The sequence below is a fragment of the Bos indicus genome, chromosome 24 (assembly GCF_029378745.1).
Source record: "Bos indicus isolate NIAB-ARS_2022 breed Sahiwal x Tharparkar chromosome 24, NIAB-ARS_B.indTharparkar_mat_pri_1.0, whole genome shotgun sequence".
Classification (NCBI taxonomy): domain Eukaryota; kingdom Metazoa; phylum Chordata; class Mammalia; order Artiodactyla; family Bovidae; genus Bos; species Bos indicus.
The window spans coordinates 57,016,625-57,036,209 of record NC_091783.1 but is presented as its reverse complement, the minus strand read 5'-3'; the positions used below and the strand labels follow the sequence as shown (position 1 = coordinate 57,036,209).

The following is a 19,585-nucleotide window of genomic DNA, read 5'->3' as shown; positions in this document are numbered from 1 at the left end:
TAATATTTCTGTTGGAAAACTAAAAACCAACTGAGGGGTTTAAAATATTCACACGAATCATACCGTTTCTTTTTAAAAAATCACATGATACATATATATTTTTAGATTCCTGGGACATCAGCCTCCAAGGATATTAAATTGCCAAGTGAGTCTGAGCTGATCTTTCAAAGTAATACTATCAAAAGTAGAATAGAAAACACACTCGAGATTATTTCAGGAGCATTTAATTTTGGGAAAATTGCTTCGATGGCACTTTTGAGACATTCTGAATTGTTTCACTTCCAAAACGTGTCAGAAAACAGCAAACTCTGACCGACTGCAGGGTTCCGGGGCGGCCGTGGGCGTTCGAGGAACGGGCCACGGTCCCCGCGGGCCACTGCCTCCAGCGCCGGGCCGGGCCTGGCCGGGCACAGGTGGTTCGGCTGCTTCTGAAAGACGCCGGGCGCCGAGGGCATCCTGCCGCCGGGCCTGGCAGAGCGATGCCCGCAGCGCACCTGACTCGGGGCAGAGAGACCTGTTGGCCACGGGGAAGCCGCGTTTGCGCGGAGCGGCGTCGGGGCCGCGGGCGCGGGTTGGTCGCCCGCGGCGGACCGCGCCCTCGAGCTGCCCGGGTTCTGCCCTCCCGACCCGGGGCCTGCGCCCAGCCGCAGCTCGGGAGGCGGAGGAAGCCAGCCAGGATTGATGTCTAAATCAATGCCGTTTCTAGGCGCTTCTCTCTGCTCCTCTCCGTCTTTCTCAAAGGCAGAGCGCCTCCCCAGAGTGGATTTCCTCTCCCTGCGCAAAGTCAAGGAGAGGCGAGTGTCCGCAGGAAACCGAGATCGCTGCCCTGCGCGGGGCCTGGGAGAGGTGGGGGGACCAGGAATAAGCGCCAACAGGGGCCTGGGAGCCCCCCGTGCGTCCTCGTCCTCTTTTTCCCCCAGGTCGCCCGCCACCCCATCAATTCCTACTTCCTTAGCCCACCTCGGAGGGCTCGGCCCCGGCTCGGGCCGCTCTCGTGGCGGTGGTAGCCGGCGAGGCCTGACCCCGTGCGCCCTCGTAGGTCCCAGCCAGGCCCCCAAGTTGACGAGACCCGGGAGGGGAGTCCTTAGTCTCCGATGCCAAGCCCGGCCCGGCTAAGGCCGGCCTGGCCGCTTCGGATTTAATTCTTCACCGACGAATTAGGCAGCTGCAATTGTCGCGGAAAATCAGCGGCCACTATTGATCCCCGGGACGAGCAGGGGATGGGGAAAGCCTGGGGGCGCGGGCGGGCAGAGGGCGGGGCGGGGTGGGGGATCGGCTCCGGCCCTCGGGTGCCCTAGATCGGGCGTCCTGGTCGGGCCCCCCGAGGCCCCCGCCGAGCACGCGGCCAGGTCAGGCCTCCGTCCGAGACGGGCTCCTCTTCTCGAGCGAGGCCCGGCGGGGCCCGGGTGGGCGTGCGCTAGGCCGCCCGGCCTGCTCCAGCCCGCTGCGGGCCTGCCCTGCGGAGGAGAAGGAGGGGGACTGAAGACAAAAGGCAGGACCGAGGACGGATGCTCTCTCAAGGTCTGCGGGGGACGCCTGGGCCGGGGCGGGGAGCGGTACCCGCTGCCTCCCAACCCCGGGCGGGCTCCCTCGGTCAGGAGGCTGAGGGGAGGCCCCGGGGCGCCTCCGGCCCCCGCACGCCCGGCTCCAGGCGCCCCCTCCGCCCGGCCCCGGCTCCCCGCACAGGCTGCTTCCTGAGGGACAGGGCAGGCCTCGGCCGCTGGACAGGGGGGACTTCCCGCCGCCACCGCCGGAGCAACAAGTCCTCAAGGCAGAGGCCCCCCGAGGGCAGGCGGTGGAGGTCAGTTTCCTCTGCTTTGTCTCAAACAAACTTGAGAAGGGTGTGTCCTCAGAAAAAAGGAGCTGACCCAGTTGTGTGGACAATGAATGCTAAAGAAGCCGTTTTGGTTCTAACTGATGCAGAAAGGTGGAAAGGTGGGATGTCTGAAGACAGTGTGTAGAAAAGCACCCTCACCCCTTTATATATGGGAAATGCACCGGCAGCCAGAGTAGTCCTCTGACGTCTACATTTCACGTTTTGCTACTTTGGACATCTTAAAGCCACGTGGGTTTCCCTTACCTTTGAGATTACTTTTTTATAGGACGTTTATGGGAATCACATATTATACAGAAAGTGTGTAAGCTATATAGAGCAGAAGTATCAAAGGTATCAAGCTCCTCATTTACTTTGTTTCATTTTTCTCTTTCTTTCCCAAACTGCCTTCTTTTGTTGGAGGGAATGTGTGCTTCAGACTTTATCCTGGAAAGAGTTGAGCACTGGCTCCCTGGAGATCAGATATAGAGTCAAAAAGGGCCTTCTCACTACATTGCCTGCTCCATAATCCATGGGCTGAGTATAGGTCACTGAACACAAAGTGGCCTTTCCTCTCTTGCTTACTGAGATGGTTTAATGGATTTTATAATGGTTTTGCAACTATCAGACTGGGGAAATCTGGTTTGGGGGCATTGTGTTCATATCAACCAACCAAAGGCAATGCATTATGTCAAATTCTTTACCTTATCAATATAAACTGGTGACAACATAATGGAATTTCTTAGGATAATTTTGAAAGATCAGGTTTTGTTTTGAAACACCTGTTTTGAAACACCAGGTTCCAAACATGGTTTGTAATTTTCATTGTGGAAAAATCCTGAAAATTCTCCATTTAGTTGATCTTGGGCTTGGTGAAAGTTCTGAAAACCCTTTTAAGCAGCAATATTCCATATATGTCTGCTACAAAACAATGATGTTTGATCCCATTGCAGTTTTTAGCATGTCTTGCTCCCTCTTTTTTTTTTTTTTTTTTTAAGTAGAAGACTTGTTGGGAAGGCAGTGAATTAGAGTGAATTTAAACCTCCAGTAAAACAGAGATGGGGGTGAGTGGAAACATTTTTAGGAGTTTACCAACACACTAAGGTTGCTTAGATTCATACATATGAATAAGGCAAGGATTTTGTGTTCTGGGAGGACAGTTTTGCTTTGCAGATGCTGTTCCCAGTGAACTGCGTTCACCCCCTTGAACTAGGAGAATGTCAGCTCATATCTGAAATTTCAGTTGCCATTTTTATACTTCTTTTTTAAAGCTACTTGCATATCTGAGTTTTGGAATTATTTTTACTTCCTTTTTTCCCTCATACTTTAGTTTTCCTCCCCCAGCTTTTAATCTAAACTTCTCTTTTTTAAGAATTATTACTTAATTAAATTGCCCATTACGTAAGTGATACACTCATCATGGTAATTAATACTGTATCATGACATACTTGGGGAAATAATGACTAACCCTAGTTTAGTTAAAAAAAAATTTTTTTTTTTTTACTTCACTCTTTCATCAACAAGAACTTGCCTTTTTAAGATATTGTAACTTAAATATTGGGACATAAATGGGGGATAACTTTGTAATGATGAACTTCATATTCCAAACGCTTTCAAGATTCTCTTTTTCAAAAATGAATTTTCTTGTAGTTCTAATTCCAAGTGACGTAATTCAGTGAGTGGGTTCTGGGTTTTTTGGTTCCTATCTGTGACTAATTTACAGACCAGGAAAGTCAGCAGAAACAGAAAACAGAGAACAAGAGAATAGAAACTGTCAGAATTTAGTGATTCATGAGACCAAAATTGCTTCAGAATTATGTCATTTTTTAGAATTTGTTACACATTTCAGATTGAGGGAATTTTTTTTTCTGAAGGGACTTTTAAATTTTATGTGAAAAAATTGCTTAAGCCCTGTTTTCTCAAAGTGGAACCATAGTGATATTTACTATATCATCAAAGTGTCCTGAAGGGAGAAATGTGGGGACAGTTTCAAGGGTCATGTTTAACCTTAGGCTTGTTACACAATGTGAGCAAACAGTAGCAACCCTGCATATTTTGTATTCTTGGTATTCTGAAAACAATTGGGTGTCAATCAAATAAGCATATTAAACCAGGGTCACTTACCTTGTAAATGAACGTCTGGGTGGACTCGTTTTAAAAGTGAGTAATCCCTTGGAAAACCAATCGATCATAATTATGTATATATATATTATCTGTATGCTTAAAATATTGATTTCTGTATGCTGGGGTTACATGCAGTAGTGAGTGGAGTTGGGGTAGGGTAGGTGGAGTGAAGTGGGCAGTGGAAAAAGTTACATCTATAGGAGTCTATTGATCCATGACAGGGTAAAATTTTTTCCCTTGGTGTACTCTCCCTAGGACACTTTAGATCATACCAACCTTTAACACGGTGTTTGTAAACTTTCTGGGTGATATCCACAGTGAGAAATGGATTTTTATGTTACAACCCTAGCACATACGTATGTATGTACATTTCAGGAAGGAATGGCATGTTTTTAAAGTGCCCTTTTGTAGACCAACTTGTCTTGGAAATTCTAAAACTAAAGTTTTAGAACCCTGTCTGATTGTTCTGTGTTATCTTCTTCCCAGTATAGCCTCTGTTTTTCTTGCTGCTCATTTAGTACTTGTTTTCTCGTTTGGTATTATTTGTGTATGAGGTTCACTGGCTGTTTTAGATAGTAAGCACAAGGAGGGAAGTGTCTCGTAGTACGACACAGGGCTCTTGATCCTACCTTGTTCATTATTTTTTTGAAGTCTTTACTGAAGGTTAGAAGATCTGCTCATCAAATCTGTAGGTGACAGAGAGCTAGCAGTCATATCTAATATACTGAAAGACAAAATCAAGATTCAAAGTGAAATATGAATGTTGGAATGAAAACCAGTATCGTTTAATCAAACACAGACTGATATAAAATCCCTTTATTGAGGCTGAAAATAGAAATCAAAAGAGATTCCTGGATTGCCACAACAATGCATGTGCAAAAATAGAGGTGTTAGTTTACTCTAAGTGCAAAATGATATAAACATATTATGCTCCATAAGCAGCTAATGTAATTTTGGGCTGAACTAATAGAAATGTGGTATATAGCTTACAAAGAAGGTAGCAGTTTCCCTGTATTCTGGGCTAGAGGCTTGTCTCGCTCTACCTACCTCATTTTAATACAGATATTGACAAGTTAAAGATTACCGTGGGCTCTCAGGGTGTGAGGGAAGAGGAAACCATGCTTTATGGGGAAGAGTTCGAGCAAATGTTTAGGCTGGAGAAGAGGTGAATGGTATGATTGCCACTTCAAATATTTGCCTAGCTGTCATGCGGCAGAGTTGGGGGAGAGTAGTTTTTGCTGATCCCCAGGGCAGAGTTGGGACCAAAGGGTAAAAGTGTCAGGGGAGTTGACTTTGATTCTAATAATTAAGGTTGCTTGAGAGTACAGCAGGTTACTGCATGAAAAGTGAATCGTTTATCCACATGAGTACTCGGCAAAGGCTGAGTGACCATCTGGCTAGGATGCTATAGTACGGATCAGCTGAATTAGGCATCAGGTTGAAATAAGTGATCTTTCTGGTTGAATTTGAGAATCTTCTCAATTATTTTAAAATATTGTGAAAGTGATTTTACATGTAGATGAATTTAAGAGATAGATTTAATATTCAAGCTTGTAGGAACTTCAAATGGACATGGTAGAGCATTTTCTGTCTAGAAGCTCTGTGAAAACAATCTCTTATTTATAGAAAACACAACCTCGTTATTTCTTTTTTCTTTAAGCTTTTTATTTTGTACTGCAGTATAGCTGGTTAGCCATGTTGTGATGGTTTCAGGTGAGCATCAAAGGGACTCAGCCGTATATATGTACACATGTTCATTCTCCACGAACTCCCCTCCCATCCAGGTTGCCACGTGACATCGAGCAGAGTTCCTGCACGACACAGTAGGTCTTTGTTGATGAAAATGGATTCATTATTTCTTGTCTGCATTTTTTAAATCCAAAAAAAGCTCTGAAAATCAAGTTTTTCGAATCTCATGTTGAAACTGCCTTAACTGAACGGAGGTGAGATATCTCGGTCTTTATCCCACTTGGAATGAACGTTCATACATATCTCTGCAGAAATAGTAGTGTGTTTAATTACCAGGTGCTTTTCCAGACCCTGTTGGGGGTATGCAGTATATGCTTTTTTGCTGCTAACACCTTTCAAGTATGTGAAAAAATGTTCAATTCTAAGCCATCTATTTCCAAATGATTTCCTTAAAGGATTGTTATTACTTACCTTATAATTAGATAGTTCTTGTTTTTTCAGAGTTGCTTGAACCCATTGGTCAGAAATCTAAACAATAAGCCACTTTACTAACGTAGGCTAGAATGATTCTCGGAACAATTATTGAGTCCCTAAACCTTGTCACAGAAGGAAATTGCTTTACAAGCCAAATTTATCCTAGATAATGAAATGGTAAGTTGCTCTGCCATTTCCATATTTATTTTATGAAGAGGTTAGTGGCAAAAATGATCTGTGTCAAAGGTCTCCTCCGAAGCATATTTGATATTACTTAAGACGGGCAGCGGGTGACGGTATCACACTTTGCTGGCCTGGGAGGAGGATTTAGTGGGATCCATTAATTAATGGCTTTCATTTTACAAATCATTTCTGTTGCTATTACTCATCCTGTAGACATTTATGGAACACCTACTCCAGGCTGGCCCTCGGCTGGGCAAGACGAATGAGATGGAAGTAGTATCCTTAACACGCTCACATAGTAATTCCATCCTCAAAACAACCTGTCGGATAGGCAAGGCAGATATTATTGTTCCCATTAAAGATGGAAAAGTGGAGTCTCCAGGGAGTTAAGTGACTCTGTTAGGGTCACACATCCAGTAAGTGGTAGAACAGGACTTGAATCCAAGGCTGTAATTCAGAATCTACGTATTTTTCCATCGTATTACCATATATTAAGGACCTGTTGTTCACCATACAAAGTGTATCTTCTCATCCAGACTTTATCTTCGGCTTTCCTTTTAGCTGGCTGCTCAGAATTTGTAGCCACTTTTTATGTGTGGAGAAGGCATTGTGAAATGAATTTTATGGGAGATTGGTCTCCAATTTCTTCTTTTTAATATTTATTAAAATTAAAAAATGTTTTATTTGGCTGCACTGGGTCTTAGTTGCGGCGTGTGAAATCTTTAATTGTGGCATGCGAACTCTTGGTTGCAGCACGTGGGTTCTATTTCCCTTGACGGGATCAAACCTGGGCCCCCTGCCTGCCTTGGGAGTGTGGAGTCTTAGCCACTGGACTACCAGGCAAGTCCCTCTAATTCCTTCTCATGAAAGCCCGAATGCCCAGACTCTCCCTATTCTTCCCCCAGCAGTCCCCTGGCAGGTGGGGCTCAGGAACATCAACCAAACTCAGTCAATAAGATACGCATTCCTCAAAGTAAGACACCGAAGAACAGAGGCTGGGACAGCCTAGAATTCACGCTGGTGAAGCTGGTGCGTTCTGTCCAGCAGCGTCAACTGGTTCTTTGGCTATGATTCCTTTTTCTAAACGTCCCTGATTTCAGACCATTTTCTGGACCTGGTTCTCATCCCTTTGGGTCTGTTCTGTGAGCCATCTGATTTCCTTTCACTTCATTTGTTCGCAAAAGTTAGCCTGCATCAGTTTCTGTGGTTTTCAAGATAGGACTTTAGAGAACCGTCTTACAGACTACGTAGTGGGAATTGGTCAGATTTTAGACGTATTTTGAAGAGAAACCGGACAGAACGTGTTGAGGCATTGGACGTGGAATGTGAAAGAAAGAAAGGAGTCAAGCACGCCTTCAAAGTTTTCGTTCTGAATAATTGAAAGAATAAAGCTACCATCAAGTCCGGTTCTCTATTACTGCAAATCTCCTCCCCCACCCAAGTGGTGAATTAAAACAACAACCTTTTTTTAAAAAAATATCTCTGTTGAACTGGGCCTCTTGCAGCATAATGGCTGGGTTTTGAGAGGGAGCAGTCCCTGAGGGTGAACGTTCCAGGAGAAGAACCTGGAAGAAACTGCCGGGTCTTTATGACCTAGTCTCAAAACTCACATCATGTCACTTCCTCCATTGTCTATGCCTAGAGTTATTCATGGACTCATTCATAGAGGAAGGGACGCTGGAGCAACAAAGAATCTGCAGCCGTGTTTTGAAACGTTTATCAAAGAATTCTAAGAAAGGTGGGGAAGATGAGGAGAGGAACAAGGTGAAGGGGCTTATCATGTGTTTGGACACGTTAAGTAGATGTCTGTTAGGATTCAAGAAGGGATAGTGGGTAGGCAATTGGGTTATGAGTCAGGTGTTCAGGTGAGAAGTTGAGGCTAGAGATAAAAATTTAGGAGTTGTCTGTGTGTACTTGGTATGTAAAGGTTTTGAAGTCAAAGAGTGCCATACCTCCAGCTTTATTGTATTTGCTCCAAATTGCTTTGGCCATTTGGGGTCTTTCATGGTTCTAAATGAATTTTAGGATGGTTTTTTGTATTTCAATAAAAGTGCCATTGATATTTTGATAGGAACTGTGTTGAATCCACAGATCACTTTGGAAAGTGTTGACATTTTAACAGTATTAATTCTTCCAATGCATGAACATGAGATGTCCTTCCAATTTATTTGTGTCTTTTTCCTTTTGTCATTGTTTTGTTGTTTTCAGTCTACAGGTGTTTCTGTTCTTTTGTTAAGCTTATTCCTAAGCTTTTTCTTATTTTGGATGCTACTATAAATGGAATTATTTTCATTTCTTTTTCAGGTAGGTTGTTGTTAGTATATAGAAACACAGTTTTTTATATGTTGATTTTACATCTTGTAGCTTTACTGCATTTGCTTATTCCGTAGTTTTTGTAGAGTCTTTACAGTTTCTACATATGGCATCATGTCAGCTTTAAACAGGGGTAATTCCACTTCTTTCTTTCTGATTTGAGTGGCTTTTATTTCTTTTTGTTGGAATAGTTTCTCTTGCTAGGACTTCCAGTACTGTGTTGAAAAGGAGAGGTAAGAGTGGGCATCCTTGCCTTGTTCTGGATCTTAGAAGGAAATCTTTTGGTTTTTCATTGTTGAGCATGATGTTTGCTGTGGGCTTTTATTGTATTAAAGTAAGTTTCTTCTATACTTAATTTGCTGAGAGTTTTTTTAAAATTGAAGGATAATTGCTTTACAGAATTTTGTTTTCTGTCAAACCTCTTGTTGAGAGTTTTTAATTGTGAAAAGATGTAAATATCGGGAAATGGTTTTTATGATCCATTGTGATGATTCATGTGATTTTAATCCTTTATCCTGTTAATACGGTATAACGTTGATTGATTTGTATGTATTGAATCATTCTTGTATCACAAAGATACATTTTACTTAGTCATGGTGAATGATATATGCTGTTGTAATGAGTTTGTGGTATTTTTTTGTTTTTTGAGGATCTTTGTATCTGTGTTCAGGAGGGCACTGATCTGTAGTTTTTTTCTCTTGCGATATCTTTTGTCTGGCTTTGGTTTCAGACTAACTTCATAGAATTAGTTTGAAACTGTTTATTCTAATTTCAGGAAGCATTTAAGGAAGGTTGGTGTTCTTTATAAATGTTTGGTAAAATTCACCCACGAAGTCATTTGATGCTGGTCTGTTGCTACGTTGGAAGTTTTAAAACCATTCCTTTGGTTTTTTTCATTCGTTATTGGTATGTGCAGAGTCTCTGTTTCTCCTTGACCCAATCTTGGTAGGTTGTGTCTAGACTGTCCAGTTTTTTGGCATAGGATTGTATGTGTTTAGGTTGTCCAATTTATTGGCATATGATTGTTCATAATAGTCTTTTATGAGCCTCTTTATTTCTGTGAGATTAGTTGTAATGTCTCCTCTTTTATTTCTGATTTTATTTATTTGTGTCTTCTCTCTTTTTTTTACCCCCTAGCCTAGTGAAGGGTTTGTTGATTTTATTTTATTTTTCAAAAATTAACTCTTAGTGCTCGCTTCAGCAGCACATATACTAAAATTGGAACGATACAGAGAAGATTAGCATGGCCCCTGCGCAAGGATGACACGCAAATTCGTGAAGCGTTCCATATTTTTATCAATACAGTATACTAACGCATATATATGGAATTTAGAAAGATGGTAATAATAACCCGGTGTACGAGACAGCAGAAGAGACACTGATGTATAGAACAGTCTTACGGACTCTGTGGGAGAGGGAGAGGGTGGGAAGATTTGGGAGAATGACATTGAAACACATAAAATATCATGTAAGAAACGAGTTGCCAGTCCAGGTTCGATGCACGATACTGGATGCTTGGGGCTAGTGCACTGGGACGACCCAGAGGGATGGTATGGGGAGGGAGGAGGGAGAAGGGTTCAGGATGGGGAACACATGTATACCTGTGGCGGATTCATTTTGATATTTGGCAAAACTAATACAATTATGTGAAGTTTAAAAATAAAATAAAATTAAAAAAAAATCAACTCTTAGTGTTATCAATTAAAAAAATGTTTATCTGTTCTCTAGCATTTATTTATGCCCTAATATTTGTTAGTTCCTTAGTTATCCATTCTTGGAAATGTTCCTTCTTTCTGCTAATTTTGGGCTTAGTTTCTTCCCTGAGGTGTAAATTGAGATTGTTTATTTGAGATCTTTCTTGTTTTTCAGTGCAAGTATTTATTGCTATCAACTGTACCTTCTGTACTGTTTTTTCTGCGTCTCATTAGTTTTGGTATGTTGTATTTTTATTTTCATTTGCCTTGAGATATTTTCTAATTTGATTTCTTCTTAAACCCAATAGCTTTTTAAAAGAATGTGTTGTTTAATTTCCATGTGCTTGTTAATTTTTCCAGTTTCATTCCATTGTAACTGGAAAAGACACTTGGAATTCTCTCAGTATTCTCAAATTTGTTTCGTGCCCTAACATGTGGTATGTTCTGGACAGTGTGTTTCTGTGAAAGAATGAAGGCTGGAAATGTCCTATTTTGCCATCTTGCTGATCTTTTAGAAAAGAAACTGCAGACTTTTCCCCAGAGTGACTGTACAGCTTTGTTTCCCACCAGCAATGTATTGAGTGAGTGAGTTTCTATACATCTTTATCAGCTTAAGTATTGTAAATATTTGTGTAGTGATGTTTCATTATGGTTTTAATTTGGATTTCCTTAGTGGCTAGTGATGTGGAAGATCTTTTCATGTGTTTACGTGCCATCGGTATACACATCAATGAAATGTCTGTTCATATATTTTGCCCATTTTCCAATTGGATTATCTTTTACTGTTGAGTTTTGAGAATTCTTTTTATATCCTAGATAGTTGTTCTTTGTCAGATAGGTGGTTAGTAAATATTTTCTCAGTCTGGACCTTGCCTTTTCACTCTGGTAAGTAGGACCTTTCACAGAGCAAATACAAATTTTGGTAAAGTCCAATTTATAAATTTTTCTTTTTGTGTACCATACTTTTGATTTCAAGGCTAAGAATGCTTTGCCTAGCCCTAGATCAATTGTCTCATATTTAATTTTTCTAAAGTTTTATAGTTTTACATCTAACATTTAAGTCCAAGATCCATTTTGTGTTAATTTTTGCAAATGAGTGAGGGTTAGAACAAAGTTCTTTTTCTTTTTGTTTATTTGCCTGTGTACACCCAATTAGTTCAGCTTCATTCATTGAAAAGACTATTTTTCCTCCACTGAATTACATTTACGCCTTTGTAAAAAATCAGTTGGGCATAGATATGTGGGTCTGCTTCTGAGTTCTCTATTCTAGTTCATTGAGTTATGTGTCTGTCTCTCCACTGATACTACATAGTCTCAGTTACTGTAACTATATAATAAGTCTGGAAATCAGATAGGCTAATTCCTTCTCCTTTGTCTTTCTTTTTAAAAATATTTTAGATATTTTCATTCTTTTGTCTTTCCATATACATTTTAGGATAATTTTATCTATCTCTATAAGAAATCTTGATGGGATTTTGATAGGAATTGTGTTAGACCTGTGTTAAACCTTGATCCAAAGGAATTAGAAAAAGAATGACAAAGCCTGGAGTCAGCAAAAGGAAGAAAATAATAAAGATCAGAAAGGAAATAAAGAGATTCCCCAAAAGAAAATATCAGTGAATCCAAGAGCTGTTTTCTTTTTTAAAGGATGAGCAAAGTTGACAAACCTTTAGCCAGGCTTATTAAGAAAAAGAGAGGGAGGACCTAAATATAAAAACTAAGAAATGGAAGAGGATAAATTACAACTGATATCACAGAGGTACAAGAAATCATGAAAATTAGTTATATGCTAACAAATTGGACAACTTAGAAGAAATGGATAAACTTCCAGAAACATACAATCTTCCAAGACTGACTCAAGAAGAAATGGGTAATCTGAATAGATTGATTACTGGTAGTTAAATTTAATCAGCAATAAAAAAATTCCCAGCAAACACTACTCCAAGATTGTATGTATTGGACATTTTCATAAGAGAATTCTACCACAATTATAAAGCAGAGCTAATACCTATCTTTCTCAAGCTATTAAAAAATCTGAAGAGGAGAGAACACTCCCAAATTCTTTCTCTGAGGTCACCATAACTTTGATGCCAAAACCAAAGACATTATGAAGAGAAATGTTTTTTACAAGCCAAAATCTCTAATGAATACAGATGCAAAAATGATCAACAAAATGTTAGCAAGTGAAATTCAACCATATATAAAAAGGATCATACCATGATAAAGAGTGGTTTATTCTAAGAATGCAAGATTCTTTCATTATTGGCAAATCAATGTGGTACACCATGTTAACAAAATGAAGGATAAAAATCACATGATCATCTCAAAAGATACAGGAAAAGCGTTTGACAAAATTCAACATCCATTCATGGTAAAAACTCTTACCAAGTTGTTCCACAGCAAATATATCTCAACATAATAAAGGCCATTTATGACACACCCACAGCAAACATATTTTATATGAAAAGCTGAAAAGATTTTCTCTAAAATCAGGAAAAAGACAAGGATGCCCAGTCTTGCCACTTCCATTTAACACTGTTTTTGGGAGTCCTAGCCAAAGCAAACTGACAGGAGAAAGAAAAGGCATCTAAATTAGAAGGGAAGAAATAGAATTATCACTATTCTCAGATGACATGATCCTGAAGATAGAAAACCCAAAAGTCACCACCAAAAAACTATTAGCACTAGCAAAGGAATTCAGTAATTAATTAATTACTGAAGATTAATACACAGAAATCTGTTTCTTTCCTATAAACTTATAAATCAGCAGGAAGAGAAAGCAAGAAAATGACCCTGTTCTAAATTGTTTCACAAAGAGTGAAACACCCAAGAATAAACTTAACCAAGGAAGTGAAAGAGATGTCCTATGAAAACTATGAAATACTGATAAGGGAAATTGAAGGTGATACAAAGAAATGGATAGATATCACATGTTCATGGTTTGGAAGAATTAGTATTGTCAAAAATTCCTATCAACCAAAGCAGTGTACATATTGAATGCAATCCTTATCAAGATACCCATGACATTTTTCACATAACTAGAACTTGACTGAGAGACAGAGCGTGAGCATGAGAACAAATAACCCTAAGATTTATATAGAACCACAGATGACTCCAAATAGCAAAAACAATCTTGAGAAAAAAGGACGAAGTTTGGAGCGACCACACTTTCTGGCTTCGGACTATACTGCAGAGCTATGGTCATCAAAACAGTATTGTACTGAAACAAAAACGGACACACAGATCAATGGGACAGAATAGAGAGCCTGGAAGCAGACCCGTGCACATATGCTGCACTGCTACATGATTTCCCTGGTAGCTTAGTGGTGAAGAATCCACAATCCGCCTGCAGTGCAGGAGGCAGAGGAGATGCAGGTCTGATCCCGGGGTCAGGAAGATCCCCTGGAGGAGGAAATGGCAACCCACTCCAGTATTCTTGCCTGGGAAATCCAATGGACAGAGGAGCCTGGTGGGCTACAGTCCATGAAAAGAGTCGGACGTGACTGAGCATGCACGCATACACTGAAAGACAAAGAGGGCACGAATATACAGTTGGGAAAAGACAGCTTCTTCAATAAGTGGTGCTGGGAAAACTGGACAGCTAGATATGAAAGAATGAAATGAAAACATTTTCTTATACCATACAAAAATAAACAAAATGGATCAAAGACCTAAATGTAAGCCCAGAAACTATAACACTCCTAAGAGAGAACATAGGCAGAACACTTTTGGACATAGTTTAGGAATATTACTTTTGGATCAGTCTCCACAAATGGGACCTATTTAAAAGCTTTGCAGAGCAGGGAAACCACTGACAAAACAAAAAGACAGCTCCTGAGTGGGAGGAAATATTTGCAAACGACATATCCAATAAGGGTTAAAATGCAAAATATATAAACAGCTCATACACTGAAATATCAGAAAATTAAAACCCTTAAGCAAAACAATTTGAATGGACAGAAGACCCAAATAGACATTTTTTTTCCCCCAAAGAAGACATATAGATGGCCAATAAGCACATGAAAAGATGCTCAGCATTGTTGCTGATTATCAGGGGAATGCAAGTCAGAATCATAAGGATTACAAGTAGATATCCCTTCATGCCTGTTAGGATGGCTATCATCAAATAATCTACAAATAACAAAAGTTGGTGAGGATGTGGAGAAAAGGGAGCCCTAATACAATGCTGATGGGAATGTAAACTGGTGTGGCCGTTATGTAGAGTAGTATCGAAGTTCCTCAAGAAACTAAAACTGTCTCCCGGAGTTTGAGCAAACTCTGGGAGACAGTGAAGGACAGGGCAGCCTGTGGCCCAGTGGTTTCGAGTTTGCCTTCCAGTGGAGGGAAGGCAGGCTCGACCCCTGGTCAGGGAGCTGGGAAGCAGTGTTGCAGTGTATTCAATGGAGACTTTAAAAAAAATGGTCCACCTCAAAAAAATCTTAAAAAAATTAAAAATAGAACTACCATAGTGAAGTGAAGTTCCTCAGTCGTGTCCGATTCTTTGCAACCCCATGGACTGTAGCCTACCAGGCTTCTCTGTCCATGGGATTTTCCAGACAAGAGTATTGGAGTGGATTGCCATTCCTTTAAGACCCAGTAATTCCACTCCTCCATGTGTGTGTATATGTGTGTGTGTGTGTGTGTGTGTGTATATATATATATATATGAAGAGTAACCCTTATTCAAAAAGATATATGCATCCTCATGTTCATAGAAGCCTTATTTAAAATAGCCAAGATATGGAAGCAACCTAAGTGTCCATCAGAAGATGAGTGAGTAAAGAAGAAGTGGTGAACATATACGTTGAAATATTCCTCAGCCATTAAAACAGAATGAATTTTGCCATTTGCAACAACATGAATGGGCCTGGAGGGTATTGTGCTTAGTGAAATAAGTGAAAGAAAGGTAAACAGTGTGTGTTAATCACATATATGTGGAATCTAAATAAAATGGTGAATATAACAAAACAGAAGCAGACTCACAGAAAACAAACTAGCAGTTACCAGTGGGAAGAGGGATGGGGGAGGCAGAAGATAGGGGTAGGGGACTCAGAGATGCAAGCTACTTAATGTATAAGACAAATAAGCTGTAAGTATATATTGCGCAGGTTTCCCAGGTGGCTCAGTGATAAAGAATCTGCCTGCCAGTGCAGGAAATGCAGTTTCCATCCCTGGGTCAGGAAGATCCCCTGGAGGAGGAAATGGAAACCCACTGCAGTATTCTTCAGAGAAAGCTGGTGGCTACAGTCCAGAGGGTCAAAAAGAATCAGACGTGGTTGAGCGACTCAGCACAGCACAGCAGCATATATTGTACAGCACAGGGAATCGTTGATAATAACTTTAAATGAAATATAATCTATAAAAATATTGAATCACTATGGTGTACACCTGAAGCTAATATAATATTTTAAACCAACCACGCTTTAATTAAAAAATAGGTATCCATCTCAAGATAGTGCAGAAAGACAGGAAATTGTCAAATAAAGGGGAAGGACTAAAACAATACTGGAAGAAATCATTGAAATAGATTTCAAGCTTCACATTCTAGAATATTGGCTACACCAATATATACCTATGTGGGGGCAAGTTTACATTTATTTCTTCAATCAGAAAAATGAAGTCAAGTTATAGCAGTTTGATGGACAGTATAGAAAGACTCTGGCTTAGACTTTTGCATGCCTGGGTTGTAACCAAAGTTCTGCCATTAAACCCCATTAAACCTCTTCATACCTCATTTGTATCTTTTTGTCAAATAGGATTATAATCAAGTTATTTCATATGATTTTATATCTTGCTGTGTTCGAATAAATATAAGACTAGGTAGAGATTTGAGCCTAGAATTATAGGTTCTAGCCCTGCCCCTTTTACCAACTTTATGCCATGAAGTCACTTATCCTCAGTGTCTGTTTTCATGTACAAAATAAGAGAGTTATACTTCCTCCTAGCTTTCTGCATTAGGAAGGAAAATTTTATTATCCCCATCTTACATATGAAGTATGTAGGTTTCAGAAAATCCTAAAGGAAATTAACCCTGAATATTCTTTGGAAGACTTGATGCTGAAGCTGAAGTTCCAATACTTTGGCCAAGAGCCAACTCATTGGAAAAACCCTGATGCTGGAAAAGACTGAAGGCAAAAGTAGAAGGGGGCAGCAGAGGATGAGCTGGTGAGATAGCATCACCAACTCACTGTTCGTGAGAGGACAGAGGAGCCTGGCATGCTGCAGTCCATGGGGTCACAAAGAGGCAGACGTGACTTAGCAGCTGAACAACAGCAACGACAGGTTACAGGTTACAGAAAATCTAAGTTGTCTAAGGGCTCACGGCTTATTGATCAGGGACAAGACTAGGAATAGTCAATATCTAAACACTTTTATTTTACTTTTTAATATTTATTTATTTGGCTGTGCTGGGTCTGAGTTGCATCATGTGGGATCTAGTTCCCGGACCAGGGATCGAACCTGGGCCCCCCTCTTTGGGAGCTGAGGGTCTTAGCCAGAGAAGTCCCTAAACATTTTAAAATTAATGCAGAATATACTTGACAGAAAAGTGACCATCTACATGGTATGATATGAAGGACTGATGGTTGTTGAAACTTTTGCTCACAATTACTCTCTTCTTGGCTCACCAGGGCATCTGAAATTTCCATCTCTCTTCATTTGTTTAGGTTCAGCCACCAAAGACCTTGTGAGAAAGCGATGCCACACTGAAAAGGCATATATAACCCACCACCGAGACTGATGCTGAAGCTCCGATAAAGGCTCTGATACGAAGAGCGGACTCATTGGAAAAGACCCCGATGCTGGGAAAGATTGAGGGCAGGAGGCAACGGAGGATGAGACAGTTGGATGGCATCGTGGTCACAATGGACGTGAGTTTGAGCAAACTCCGGGAGGCAGTGAAGGACAGGGCAGCCTCACGTGCTGCAGTTCATGGGGTTGCAAGAGTCGGACACGACCGAGTGACTGAACAACAACACCACCCGAGACTTTAGCACGGGTACTTCGATTGCATTGTTCCCCCGCGGAGGGAATGGAGCCTGCCAAGGGCGCTTTCAAGTTCCAAACAAAAGCCAAGTTAAGGCATCACTGCTGGAATCTATGGAAGTCTGTGTCCCAAACGGAGTGGACTTTACAAGTCTTTCAGAGTGATATCAATGTAGATCATTAATGTGAAGAAACAACATTTTATAATGGGAATGATTTTTAAAATTCTGTGGTATATTTCCTCTGTGAAATGGAAACCTGTTAGTCAAACGCCAAATGCAGCTCAGTGTGTTGGGGAGTTCTCATAGAACTATTAGAGTTGTTTCCATGATGCCCAGTGGCTCCGCGTGCCTTGGGCTCAGTCCCGTGGAGGGGAGCCAGTGCTGAGCAGAGTGCCTGGCCTGGCCTCTGGGGTGGTCATTTACAGAGGGTGCAGGGGGAGGGGACATTCCAAGTGTCACAAAGGGGGATGGGTTCTAGAAAATAATATTCATTAGGAAGGCACGCAGAGGGCTTCTCAGGTGGCGCTAATGGTAAGGAACCCACCTGCCAATGCAGGAGACATAGGAGTCGTGGGCTCCATCCCTGGGTTGGGCGATCCCCTGGGGGAGGAGAAGGCAGCCCACTCCATATTCTTACCTGGAGAATTCCGTGGACAGAGTAGCCTGGCGGGCTACAGTCCATGGGGTCACAAAGAGGCAAACACGACTGAAGCGACTGAGCACGTACACACGTGAGCTAAGTCAGGACAGGGAAGAAGGCATATTTAGGAGGCAAGATTTGTGATGGTCCTAGCGCAAGAAGGCTAATTCAGAGTGGGGGTACAAATAGATAAAGAGAAGGAGAGGAGGGGTGAAGGCGAAAGTTAGCCTTACTCACAGGAAGGGAATACAGAGTTTAGGGCTGTTTAAAGGTGAGATTAAATGAAATGGATTGGATTGATGGAGTTGGATTGATCATCCTGTTCTGGCATTATGTTTGAATGTTTTTTGAATTCTGATCTGTGTATTTCCTCATAATACATATGCCAGTATTGAAGTGGTTCAGTGACCCAGGGATCTGAGTTCACAGAGTCACTTTAAGGAGACAGAGAGATGGGTTTCTAACCTTGCAACTATTAGGCTGCGTTCAGGTCCCACTTAAGAATATTACCCGGATTTAAGATAATCCTCAGAGGATTTTGTTTCCATTAAAAATCTGGAGCACAGGATAGATGTAATCCTTGATCCTTCATTTAATAAAATGTAAGGGGAAATGGGTGCACATACACCAGGACCCTGAGATAGCAGATGATTAGAAAAAACTTGATTGGAATATATTCAGACCAATAAAAATACATTTGAAATCTTTGGGTGACTTTTCATATGGATCAGAGAAATGTAGTTTCCCCTCTCCTTTGGTACTCTAATCCAGAAAAAAAATCTCTTTGTCAGAGTATTACAGAAGCATTTATGCTTGCCAATATCCGTAGGGTGCCAAGGCCTGGTATTACTGATTCTTGAAAGTCAGGGAGAAGATTTTAAGCATCTGCCCAGTAGCAAAACACCGCACTAGATGCTTTGAAGTTAAATGATGTTAAGGAGATATGGCCAAACCTCTGATAAAATATAAAACATCCCCTATTGAATATATTGTGCTGCTTTCAAAATTGGTGGTGTTTTTGTACCGTGTTGCAGTTTCAAAGTAATTTCGTAGGCTTCTTTTCATTTGATACTAGTCATATGTGGAGCGTTTACTGCGTTCCAGGTATCATAAAATATCACCTCATTTAGTCTTTCCAAGAAGCCTCATTCTAAGAATTAGGCAGGTACTGTTATCTTTACAGAGAAGGTCCTCATGGCAGTTCTGACGGTAGTCCAAACAAGCTTTTAACATAGTTTAGGAGACAGGCTCACTGAAGGTTAAATGACTTCCATAAGGCTATATGACCTGATGACCTAGTCTTCTTAACCCTTTCTCATAGACTGCAATGATACCAGCATGTGAACTTTCTGACATTAAATGTCTTTAACGTAGTATGTTTATACCAACCCTTGGTTTTTATCTTTATATCTAAGGCCAACATTTTATGTTGAGAGAAGCAGGATACTATGCCATGGATTTATTCAACAACTTATGCAGCCTCATAGATTAGACTGAGACATGGAGGGAGAATTACCCCCCCAGATTTTAAGAGGGCAGGTATATTTGATTAAGTGGAGAACTTTGTTAAGGAGATGGACCCATGGTAAGAAACTTCTCCTGTTACTTGTTCCAGTGCAGTCTTGTTTGGGCCGTGTGATGATGTGTGTGAGCATGGCTATCTTACATTG

At 40.9% G+C, this 19,585-nt stretch overlaps 1 long non-coding RNA gene and 1 other non-coding gene across 2 annotated transcripts; both read left to right on the top strand.

Annotated features, from left to right (window-relative positions):
• The first annotated feature begins 1,316 nt into the window (after positions 1-1,316).
• Positions 1,317-18,622, top strand: LOC139179494 (uncharacterized). The gene is made up of 2 exons (XR_011563860.1): positions 1,317-1,801; positions 16,955-18,622. It is a non-coding gene; the product is annotated as an uncharacterized lncRNA (long non-coding RNA).
• LOC139179530 (U6 spliceosomal RNA) lies at positions 9,785-9,891 on the top strand. The gene has a single exon (XR_011563898.1). It is a non-coding gene; the product is annotated as a U6 spliceosomal RNA (small nuclear RNA).
• Positions 18,623-19,585: the final 963 nt, after the last annotated feature.